Below are 13,747 nucleotides of genomic sequence, written 5' to 3'. Positions count from 1 at the left end.
GTGTTATATCAACATCATAATATGCTCATCATAGTGCATGCATAAAGACTCCAGGATAACTATGCTTTATCGGGGTGACGTAAGGTCGTGATTCCCCGATTTCATTATGGAGCACACATTGACATTCTGCCTCACCTTGAAGGGAAAAGTATATGAGGTGAGTGTAGGCAATAAATGACATCATTATTGGGCTCATAACATAACTCTTACCTTGTGTAGCTATTCAAGAACATAGGCTCATAGTTTTCCGGAATTTAAGAGATTCATAAAGAGGGGGGAAAGTCGTACTATAGGATTCATGCCATGAAAGAAAGGACTAGCGTCACATACCTTTGTTGTTTAACTACTCTATCGCTTGGTCGTTCTCCTTCGATGCTCGCGTTTCTACCTTCAAGAAGATTCGCATTAACATTAGTTAGTCGGCTATGAGAACATTTTGCTATTTCTAGGGAAAATTGGGCAGCATTTCCTTTGTTTCTACTACTTTTCCCACATTCTATATCAACTCCCAAACGTACACAACAATATTCACAATATCGCAACAACAATCATCTACATTTACCACAATTCACCATTTCCCTTCAATTTCTCCACAATTATAGTTATAGCCCATTATCGCGTTTTCTCATACAAAATACTTATTCTGTGGTCTAAGTGTCATTAATAACATTTTCACAATCACAACATACTAACATTCATAATTCCTCCCACCTATTGCTCAATAATGACACTATTCACTCATTCATGACCAATTTTCTACCTCCTTCTACAGTCTAAGTGTTTTAACTTTCAACACCTTAAATAACATGTAAATACCATAAAACTCACCTTGGATGGTGGGTGAACAACCCTTGAGTGTAACTTCACTTCTTGCACCAAAACCCTAACTTTCTTCTCTTGAGTTTTCTTGGTGTAGATGAACTTTTAATGGGTTTCATACACTTGTTTTCATAGATTTGGTGTAGTTGATCTTGGTTTTCCCTTAGCTTCTTATGGGTGAATGATGGAGAAGGCTCCAGAGGGTTCTTAATATGTGGAGGAGTGAGATGAAAATGAAATACAATGAAGGAGGGGTCTTTATATTAGTTCTCAAAATCAGTCCCGACCGAGATATACGGTACGATCAACGGTGCGTCGATCTGGTCGTCGAAGTCCTTAAATTTCCAGTGAGCAATCTGTCGTTTCCTTTCATTCTACGGTGAGAAGGACGGTTTGTCGAACTGATCGACAGAGCGTCGACCTGTTCGTCGAATGGCCTTCGCTCTAGCTAATTTCTACGGCACAATAGACGAAGCGTCGACTCGTCCGACGGTACAAAGAACGATCGTCGAACTCCCTTTTCGCAAAACTGCAGTGAAGTTTCATTTAACGAACTTTTCTCCCTTGCCTTTAACTTCTTTGGAATCTTAATTAGAATTATTAAGTATATCTTCTTACTTGTGGGGACATCATGTACACCTTAACTTACGTTAGTCCCTTCACCGTTCGGCAACCCAAAGTTCTGAGGTATAACATTCTTCCCCCCTTTTTGGAACATTCATCCTCGAATCTTAAGTACTCGGGAATTCTACAAAAATTTCGCTAGATTTTCCCCTGTAATATGGCGCTACCGTCCATGCACAACAACCCATTACAATTCGGCCTCACAGGGCTACAACACAATAAAACTCTAAGAAGGACTTACGAAAGCTCCCGAAGATGGTGGATATAATATTTGTGTAATGATGGAAATAGAGGTGTTTTGATACTATAATTATTACACTTCCCTTACTGCATACATACCTTATATTGTTGGCGTTTCATCTTGAACCTCTCCTAGGGGTTGGAATAAGTGTGGATACTTGAACTTCATACTCTCTTCTGCTTCCCAGGTCATCTCTTCTCGATTGTTATTCTGCCATAAGACCTTAACTGAAGCCACTTCCTTATTTCGAAGTCTTCATACTTGCCTGTCTAAGATGGCAATGGGTACTTCTTCATATGCTAACTTTACTGTCACTTGCACATAATCTATTGGAACAATTCTCTTGGGATCTCCAACACACTTGCGAAGCATTGAGACATGAAAAACTGGGTGAACTGATTCAAGTTCTGAAGGCAAGTCTAATTCATAGGCTACTTGGCCCACCTTACAGATAATTTTATAGGGTCCAATGTAGCGGGAACTCAATTTCCCTTTCTTGCCAAATCTCATCACTCCTTTCATTGGCGATACCTTCAAAAATACCCAATCATCAGCCTGAAATTCCAAGTCTCGTCGGCGGTTGTCCGCTTAAGACTTTTGGCCACTTTGGGCTGCTAGCAATCGATCTCGGATCACTTTGACTTTTTCTACCGCTTGCTGAACTAATTCAGGGCCTATTAACTGTACTTCCCCTATTTCGAACCATCCAACTGGGGACCTACACTTTCTTCCATACAAAGCTTCATACGGGGCCATTTGGATACTTGAATGGTAGATATTGTTATATGCAAACTCAATAAGGGGTACGTGATCATCCCAACTACCACCGAAATCCAGCACACATGCTCGGAGCATATCTTCCAAAGTCTGAATTGTACGTTCGGCTTGTCTGTCGGTTTGCGGATGAAATGTCGTGCTGAGCCTTACTTGAGTACCCAAACCTTCCTGGAAAGATTTCCAGAACTTGGCCGTAAATTATGGTCCTCTATTCGTGATAATGGATAATGGAACACCATGAAGTCGCACAATATCCTTGAGATACAACCTCGCATAATCTTCTGCAGAGTATGTGGTTCTAACTGGAAGAAAATGGGCTGCTTTCGTGAGTGTGTCCACGATCACCCATATAGAATCATGCTTGCCTCGGGAACGAGGTAAGCCCACAATAAAATCCATATTGATCACTTCCCACTTCCCACTTCCAAGTAGGGATTTCCATTGCTTGCAATAATCCTCCTGGCTTCTGATGTTCGATCTTTACTTGTTGGCAATTTGAACATTGGGCTACAAATTCTGCTATGTCTCTCTTCATGCCATCCCACCAATATATCAATTTGAGATCGTGGTACATTTTTGTTTCACCTGGGTGAATAGAATACCGAGAATAATGGGCTTCTTCCAGAATTCGTCGGTGCAATTCTGAAACATCCATAACACATAGCCTGCCATGGTATCTAAGGATCTCATCCATCGAAGTTTTAAATGGAGATATCTCTTTTTCATGAAATGTGTCTCAATAGTGGCTTAACTGAGGATCTTCATACTGACGCTCTTTCACTTCCACCTTCAGGGACGATACCATAGGATCATTAATACCAATCTCTGCACTACCTGGATCAAACACACGCACTCCAAGATTAGCTAATTGATGGAGCTCGTGAACCATCTCTTTCTTTTCCTGAGGAACTTCACATAAACTGCCCATTGATCGGTGGCTAAGCGCATCGACCACTACATTTGCTTTTCCAGGGTGGTACAAAATATTCACATCATAATCTTTCAACAATTCTAACCACCGCCTCTGCCGCAGGTTTAACTCCTTCTGCTTGAAAATGTATTGCAAGCTCTAGTGGTCTGTATAGATATCAGCATGTACGCCATGCAAGTAATGTCTCCATATCTTTAATGCATGAATAACTGCAGCTAATTCGAGGTCATGAGTTGGATAGTTCTTTTCATGCTTCCGCAGCTGTCTCGAAGCATAAGCAATAACTCTACCGTGCTGCATTAACACACATCCTAAATCAATACCGGAAGCATCACCATATACCACATAACCATCTGACCCTTCTGGAAGTGTTAAGACTGGAGCTGAGGTTAATCTGTCCTTCAGCTCTTGGAAGCTGCGTTCACAAGCATCATTCCATTGAAATTTAGCTGACTTCTGGGTTAGCTTCGTCAATGGAGCTGAAATAGAGGAAAATCCTTCTACAAACCTTCGGTAGTATCCTGCCAATCCCAGAAAACTACGAAGTTCGGTAGGCGTTGTAGGCCTTGACCAATTCTTCACAGCTTCAATTTTCTGAGTATCAACTCGAATACCGTCATCTGATATGACATGGCCCAGAAATGTTATGGAATTCAGCCAAAACTTGCACTTTCAATATTTTGCATATAATTCTCGAGCTCGAAGAATTCCAAGTACAATACGTAAATGATCTGCATGCTCTGATTCTGTGCGAAAATACACCAGAATATCATCAATGAATACTATCACGAATAAATCCAAGAGTATCCTGAATACATTATTCATCATATTCATGAACATTGCCAGGGCATTAGTCAGCCCAAACGACATCACCCAGAATTCATAGTGGCCATATCTTGTTCTGAAAGCTGTTTTAGGAATATCTTCTTCTCTAACCCTCTCTTGATGATAACCCGACCTCAATTATATTTTAGAAAACCACTTGGCACCCTGTAGTTGATCAAATAAATCATCAATCCTGGGGAGAGGATATTTGTTCTTTCCCGTCACCTTGTTCAACTGCCTATAATCGATGCACATTCGTAGCGAACCATCTTTTTTTCTCACGAACAAGACTGGTGCTCCCCACGACGATGAACTAGGTCTAATAAACCCCTTCTTAAGCAAATCTTTCAATTGCGCCTTTAGCTCTTTCAATTCTGCCGGAGCCATTCGATAAGGAGGAATAGAAATAGGCTTGGTATCCGACAGCACATCAATGGCGAAGTCAATCTCTCTTTCTGGAGGAAGACCAGGAAGTTCATCTGCAAATACATCCGAAAATTCATTCACTACCGGAACAGATTGGAAAGATGGTGACTTTGCTTCGGTGTCATGAACTCGGACTAGATGATAAATGTAGCCTTTGGCTATCATCTTTCTTGACTTGAGGTAGGAAATAAACCTACCTTTTGGAGAGGCTGTATTACCCTTCCATTCAAGCACGGGCTTCCCCAGAAATTGGAATCGAACTATTTTCATTCGGCAATCCACATTAGCTTAACATGATGCCAACCAGTCCATACCCATGATCACATCGAAATCTAGCATTTTCAGCTCAATTAAATCAGCTTTGGTCTGGCGATTGCATCTCACAAGCACAAATTTTTTATACACTTGTCTAGCAATCACGGGATCACCAACTGGAGTAGTTACATCAAAAGGTTAGATTGGCTCAGGTTTCACCCTAATATGACCAGCAACATAAGGAGTAATATAGGAGAAAGTAGAACCCGGATCAATCAAGGCATATACATCATGGGAAAATATGCATAATGTACCTGTAACTACATCTGAGGAGGACTCGAGATCCTGTCGTCCGGCTAAAGCATACACACGGGGCTGAGTGGCACCTGAAGTAGACGCTCCCCCTCTGCCTCTACCTCGACCTGCTGGGATCTGGGGAGTCTGCCCTACTGGGCGCACTAAAGATGAACCCGCTGCTGATCCTGTGGGCTGAATCCCCACTCTACCGCTCGTCGACGGGCAATCTCGCATCATATGCCTAACCTGTCCACAGGCATAGCAAGCATCCGAACCTTGGCGAAATTTTACAAAATATATTCTACCGTACTGGCTGCATCGCGGTACTGAGGGTCTCCTCTGACTATAATCTTCCCTGAACTGAGAATCTGAGGCCCTCGAACTCTATCCCTGTCCTGAACGAAAAGAGCGATCAAATCTCCTACCCGTAAATCGAGGAGGTGCACTAGTCACTGACTGGCCGGAATGTCTAGAATATGTCTGCATTAATCCCCCTCTATAATCACTGCCTGCCCCCATAGATCTAGCCCTCTTGCTTTGCCTTCTATCAATATCGTGATCACCTCTTGGTGGTGGTTGTCGTCCTTCTATGTTTTGGGCATGGCCTTGTATTCGGGAAATATCCATCCCTTCTTGTAGCGAAGCCATCAAACAATCCTTAAACAAATGTGGCCCCAATCCACTCACAAACCTGTGCACCTTATCTCCTATATCGGCCACCATAGTCGGGGCATATCTAGCCAAGGAGTTAAATTGCAGGCTATACTCCCGGGCACTCATACTTCCTTGCTTCAAATTTAGAAATCTATCTGCTCTAGCTCGGCGGACCTCGGGTGGCAAATAATGGCGAATGAAAGCATCTACGAATTCTTGCCACATGGGAGGAGGCATATTTTCTCTCCTTGATGCTATCCAATTATTATACCACAATATCGCCATATCTCGGAGTATATAAGATGCCAACTCCACGGATTCAATCTCAGAGGCCTCAATGATTCTCAATGTTCTCAACATCTCATCAATGAAACCTTGTGGGTCTTCATCTGGCTTTGACCCGAAGAACGCTGGAGGATTTAAACTCATAAAATCACGGGCTCGGGTACTAGCTGACCGATCACTTGGGCCCGCATTCTTCCGTTGTGCCTGATCAGCAACCAACTGTGTCAACAGATGAATGGCCTCGGTCACTTATTGACCCGGAGCGACCGGTGGAGGAACTAGAGTTGAACCTCCTCCTTATTCTTCTACATGGGGCGGGGTAGAGGAAGTGTTAGATAGGGCCTCATTATGCGACTCGCCCTGTTCTACATTCATTGGCGGCTCTCTTTCTACCCGCCTTTTTGTCGTAGTCTTGCCCTTCTGGGTGGCTGTAGCTCTTCCCTTTGGCGGCAGTTCTAAAATCACAACACACTATTAGGGAGGATAAAATCTTATACACGGCTCTATCGCACGATCTGATAAGAAGAAAAATGGTCATTTTTCCTACATGCCCTGTAGCCTCCTGTTTATTGATGTGGCGGGCAACACACCATAAAGAAGACTCTACTAGACACGGCTCGTAGACACTTCCTAGGACTGAACTGCTTTGATACCACTTTTGTCACGACCCGGCTAGGGGCCGTGACGGGTACCCGAGGCTAATCACCGAGCACCACTCGTTCTACTATTATAAGATGATTTTCTTATAATTTGAGGATGATTTTGATAAAAGAACGTTTGATGAGCATGACCCACACTACGTATCTACGAGCCTCTATTAGAGTAATAGACATATGGACGGGACATGACCCCGTCGAGCCCACAACATACATATACATATATACCAAAAGGATAATCAAGGAACCTCCGGAACATGGAGTGCTCTTCAAGTCCGCTAACAACTTCTACGAATCTGGATCAAGATCACCTCCCTATCTATCTGTGGGCATGAACACAGCGTCCAAAGAAAAAGGACGTCAGTACGAACATTATACTGAGTATGAGAGGCATAAACAATAATATTACGTCAATCAAATAAAGGAAGCATCAATAAGGAACATCTGTATCTGACTGTCAAATATAAAGGAAATGATGCATGCTGGCTTACTCAAAATCATCATCATATCATATATGCATAAATGTATAAACTGCCCGTCCATATCGGATCGGTATGATAATCATTAGCCTGCGTCCAGGCCTCCCGCGTCCGGGGTATCATCTCATGCCGCCCACTAGTGGTGTCTGCCCATGCCATCTGGCCATGGTGTATACGCTGCCTGCCTTAGCAGTGACTGCCCGGCCAAATAGGCGCAGTGTTATATCATCATCATAATATGCTCATCATAGTGCATGCATAAAGACTCCAGGATAACTATGCTTTATCGGGGTGTCGTAAGGTCCTGATTCCCCGATTTTATTATGGAGAACTCATTAACATTCTGCCTCACCTTGAAGGGAAAAGTATATGAGGTGAGTGTAGGCAATAAATGACATCATTATTGGGCACATAACATAACTCTTACCTTGTGTAGCTATTCAAGAACATAGGCTCATAGTTTTCTGGAATTTAAGAGATTCATGAAGAGGGAGGAAAGTCATACTATAGGATTCATGCCATGAAAGAAAGGACTAGCCTCACATACCTTTTTTGTTTAACTACTCTATCTCTTGGTCGTTCTCCTTCGATGCTCGCGTTTCTACCTTCAAGAAGATTCGCATTAACATTAGTTAGTCGGCTATGAGAACATTTTGCTATTTCTAGGGAAAATTGGGCAGCATTTCCTTTGTTTCTACTACTTTTCCCACATTCTATATCAACTCCCAAACGTACATAACAATATTCACAATATCGCAACAAAAATCATCAATCATCTACATTTACCACAATTCACCATTTCCCTTCAATTTCTCCACAATTATAGTTATAGCCCATTATCGCGTTTCCTCATACATAATACTTATTCCGTGGTCTAAGTGTCATTAATAACATATTCACAATCACAACATACTAACATTCATAATTCCTCCCAACTATTGTTCAATAATGACACTATTTACTCATTCATGACCCATTTTCTACCTCCTTCTACAGTCTAATTGTTTCAAGTTTCAACACCTTAAATAACATGTAAATACCATAAAACTCACCTTGGATGGTGGGTGAACAACCCTTGAGTGGAACTTCTCTTCTTGCAAAAACCCTAACTTTCTTCTCTTGAGTTTTCTTGGTGTAGATGAACTTTTAATGGGTTTCATACACTTGTTTTCATAGATTTGGTGTAGTTGATCTTGGTTTTCCCTTAGCTTCTTGTGGGTGAATGATGGAGAAGTTTCCAGAGGGTTCTTAGTGTGTGGAGGAGTGAGATGAAAATGAAATAGAATGAAGCAGGGTCTTTATATTAATTCTCAAAATCAGTCCCGATCGAGATATACAGTACGATCGACGGAGCGTCGATCTGGTTGTCGAAGTCATTAAATTTCGAGTGAGCAATCTGTCGTTTCCTTTCATTCTACGGTGAGAAGGATGGTTCGTCGAACTGATCGACGGAGCGTCGACCTGTTCGTCGAATGGCCTTCGCTCTAGCTCAATTCTACGGCACAATCGACGAAGCGTCGACTCGTCCGACGGTACAAAGAACGACCGTCGAACTCCCTTTTCGCAAAACTGCAGTGAAGTTTCATTTAACGAACCTTTCTCCCTTGCCTTTAACCTCTTTGGAATATTAATTAGAATTATTAAGTATCCCTTCTTACTTGTGGGACATCATGTAAACCTTAACTTACGTTAGTCCCTTCACCGCTCGGCAACCCAAAGTTCCGAGGTATAACATTCCTCTCCCCTTTTTGGAATATTCGTCCTCGAATGTTAAGTACTCGGGAATTCTACAAAAATTTCGCCAGAGTTTCCCCTGTAATATGGTGCTACCGTCCTGTCACAACAACCCATAATAATTCGGCCTCATAGGGCTACAACACAATAAAACTCTAAGAAGGACTTACGAAAGCTCCCGAAGAAGAGGGATATAATATCTGAGTAATGATGGAAATAGGGGTGTTCAGATACTCTAATTGTTACACTTCATTTACTGCATACATACCTTATATTGTTGGCGTTTCATCTTTAACCTCTACTAGGGGTTGGAATAAGTGTGGATACTTGAACTTCATACTCTTTTCTGCTTCCCAGGTCATCTCTTCTCGATTGTTATTCTGCCATAAGACCTTAACTGAAGCCACTTTCTTGTTTCGAAGTCTTCGTACTTGCCTGTCTAAGATGGCAATAGGTACTTCTTCATATGCTAACTTTTCTGTCACTTGCACATCATCTATTGGAATAATTCTCTTGGGATCTCCAACACACTTGCGAAGCATTGAGACATGAAAAACTGGGTGAATTGATTCAAGTTCCGAAGGCAAGTCTAATTCATAGGCTACTTGGCCCACCTTACGGATAATTTTATAGGGTCCAATGTAGCGGGAACTCAATTTCCCTTTCTTGCCAAATCTCATCACTCCTTTCATTGGCGATACCTTCAAAAATACCCAATCATCAACCTGAAATTCCAAGTCTCGTCGGTGGTTGTCCGCGTAAGACTTTTGGCGACTTTGGGCTGCCAGCAATCGATCTCGGATCACTTTGACTTTTTCTACCGCTTGCTGAACTAATTCAGGGCCTATTAACTGTACTTCCCCTATTTCGAACCATCCAACTAAGGACCTACACTTTCTTCATTACAAATCTTCATACGGGGCCATTTGGATACTTGAATGGTAGCTATTGTTATATGCAAACTCAATAAGGGGTCGGTGATCATCCCAACTACCACCGAAATCCAGCAAACATGCTCGGAGCATATCTTCCAAATTCTGAATTGTACATTCGGCTTGTCCGTCAGTTTGCGGATGAAATGCCGTGCTAAGCCTTACTTGAGTACCCTAACCTTCCTGGAAAGATTTCCAGAACATGGCTGTAAATTATGCTCCTTTATCCGTGATAATGGATAATGGAACACCATGAAGTCACACAATTTCCTTGAGATACAACCTCGCATAATCTTCTGCGAAGTATGCGGTTCTAACTGGAAGAAAATGGGCTGCTTTCGTGAGTCTGTCCACGATCACCCATATAGAATCTTGCTTGCCTCGGGAACGAGGTAAGCCCACAATAAAATCCATATTGATCACTTCCCACTTCCAAGTAGGGATTTCCATTTCTTGTAATAATCCTCCTGGTTTCTGATGTTCGATCTTTACTTGTTGGCAATTTGAACATTGGGCTACAAATTCTGCTATGTCTCTCTTCATGCCATCCCACCAATATATCAATTTGAGATCGTGGTACATTTTTGTTGCACCTGGGTGAATAGAATACCGAGAATAATGGGCTTCTTCCAGAATTCGTCGGTGCAATTCTGAAACATTCAGAACACATAGACTGCCTTGGTATCTAAGGATCTCAGCCATCAAATTTTTAAATGGAGATCTCTCTTTTTCATGAAATGTGTCTCTATAGTGGCTTAACTGAGGATCTTCATACTGACGCTCTTTCACTTCCACCTTCAGGGAAGATACCATAGGATCATTAATACCAATCCCTGCACTACCTGAATCAAACACACGCACTCCAAGATTAGCTAATTGATGGAGCTCGTGAACCATCTCTTTCGTTTCCGGAGGAACTTCACATAAACTGCCCATTGATCGGTGGCTAAGCGCATCGGCCACTACATTTGCTTTTCCAGGGTGGTACAAAATATTCACATCATAATCTTTCAACAATTCTAACCACCGCCTCTGCCGCAGGTTTAACTCCTTCTGCTTGAAAATGTATTGGAAGCTCTTGTGGTCTGTATAGATATCAGCATGTACGCCATGCAAGTAATGTCTCCATATCTTTAATGCATGAATAACTGCAGCTAATTCGAGGTCATGAGTTGGATAGTTCTTTTCATGCTTCCGCAGCTGTCTCGAAGCATAAGCAATAACTCTACCGTGCTGCATTAACACACATCCTAACCCAACACCTGAAGCATCACCGTATACCACATAACCATCTGACCCTTCTGGAAGTGTTAAGACTGGAGCTGAGGTTAATCTGTCCTTCAGCTCTTGGAAGTTGCGTTCACAAGCATCATTCCATTGAAAACTAGCTGACTTCTGGGTTAGCTTCGTCAATGGAGCTGAAATAGAGGAAAATCCTTCTACAAACCTTCGGTAGTATCCTGACAATCCCAGAAAACTACATACTTCGGTAGGCGTTGTAGGCCTTGACCAATTCTTCACAGCTTCAATTTTCTGAGTATCTACTCGAATACCTTCATCTGATATGACATGGCCCAGAAATGTTACGGAATTCAGTCAAAACTTGCACTTTGAATATTTTTTGTATAATTCTCGAGCTCGAAGAATTCCAAGTACGATACGTAAATGAACTGCATGCTCTGATTCTGTGCGAATATACACCAGAATATCATCAATGAATACTATCACGAATAAATCCAAGAGTGGCCTGAATACATTATTCATCAGATTCATGAACACTACCAGGGCATTAGTCAGCCCAAACGACATCACCCAGAATTCATAGTGGCCATATCTTGTTCTGAAAGCTGTTTTGGGTATATCTTCTCCTCTAACCCTCACTTGATGATAACCCGACCTCAAGTCTATTTTAGAAAACCACTTGGCACCCTGTAGTTGATCAAATAAATCATCAATCCTGGGGAGAGGATATTTATTCTTTCTCGTCACCTTGTTCAACTGCCTATAATCGATGCACATTCGTAGGGAACCATCTTTTTTTCTCACGAACAAGACTGGTGCTCCCCACGGCGATGAACTGGGTCTAATAAACCCCTTCTCAAGCAAATCTTTCATATGCGCCTTTAGCTCTTTCAATTCTGCCGGAGCCATTCGATAAGGAGGAATAGAAATAGTTTTGGTATCCGGCAGCACATCAATGGCGAAGTCAATCACTCTTTCTGGAGGAAGAGCTGGAAGTTCATCTGGAAATACATCCGGAAATTCATTCACTACCGGAACGGATTGGAAAGTTTGTGACTTTGCTTTGGTGTCATGAACTCGGACTAGATGATAAATGTAGCCTTTGGCTATCATCTTTCTTGCCTTGAGGTAGGAAATAAACCTACCTTTTGGAGAGGCTGTATTACCCTTCCATTCAAGCACGGGCTTTCCCGGAAATTGGAATCAAACTATTTTCATTCGGCAATCCACATTAGCATAACATGATGCCAACCAGTCCATACCCATGATCACATCAAAATCTAGCATTTTCAGCTCAATTAAATCAGCTTTGGTCTGGCGATTGCATATACACTTGTCTAGCAATCACTTGTTTTTATACACTTGTCTAGCAATCACGGGATCTCCAACCGGAGTAGTTACTTCAAAAAGTTTTATTGGCTCAGGTTTCACCCCAATATGACCAGCAACATATGGAGTAATATAGGATAAAGTAGAACCCGGATCTATCAAGGCATATACATCATGGGAAAATATGCATAATGTACCAGTAACCACATCTGGGAAGGACTCAAGATCCTGTCGTCCGGCTAAAGCATACACACGGGGCTGAGTGGCACCTGAAGTAGACGCTCCCCCTCTGCCTGTACCTCAACCTGCTGGGATCTGGGGAGTCTGCCCTACTGGGCGCACTGAAGATGAACCCGCTGCTGATCCTGTGGGATGAATCCCCACTATACCGCTCGTCGACGGGTAATCTCGCATCATATGCCCAACCTCTCCACAAGCATAGCAAGCATCCGAACCTTGGTGACATTTTCCGGAATGTAGTCTACCGCACTGGCTGCATCGCGGTACTGAGGGTCTCCTCTGACTATAATCTTCCCTGAACTGAGAATCTGAGGCCTTCGAACTCTAACCCTGTCCTGAACGAAAGGAGCGATAAAATCTCCTACCCATAAATCGAGGAGGTGCACTAGTCACCGACTGGCCTGAATGTCTAGAATATGTCTACATTAACCCCCCCCCCCCCTCTATAATCACTGCCTGCCCCCATAGATCTAGCCCTCTTGCTTTGCCTTCTTTCAATATCGCGATCACCTCTTGGTGGTGGCTGTCGTCCTTCTAAGTTCTGGGAATGGGCTTATATTCGGGAAATATCCATCCCTTCTTATAGCAAAGCCGTCAAACAATCCTTGAACAAATGTGGCCCCAAGCCACTCACAAACCTGTGCACCTTATCTCCCATATCGGCCACCATATTCGGGGCATATCTAGCCAAGGAGTTAAATTGCAGGCTATACTCCCGGGCACTCATACTTCCTTGCTTCAAATTTAGAAATCTATCCGCTCTAGCTCGGCGGACCTCGGGTGGCAAATAATGGCGAATGAAAGCATCTACGAATTCTTGCCACACGGGAGGAGGCGCATTTTCTCTCCTTGATGCTATCCAATTATTATACCACAATACCGCCACGTCTCGGAGTCTATAAGATGCCAACTCCACAGATTCAGTCTCAGAGGCCTGAATGATTCTCAATGTTCTCAACATCTCATCAATGAAACCTTGTGGGTCTTCATCCAGCTTTGAC

This window comes from Lycium barbarum, chromosome 1 (genome assembly GCF_019175385.1).
Source record: "Lycium barbarum isolate Lr01 chromosome 1, ASM1917538v2, whole genome shotgun sequence".
NCBI lineage: Eukaryota > Viridiplantae > Streptophyta > Magnoliopsida > Solanales > Solanaceae > Lycium > Lycium barbarum.
Note: the sequence above shows the minus strand (reverse complement) of the source record.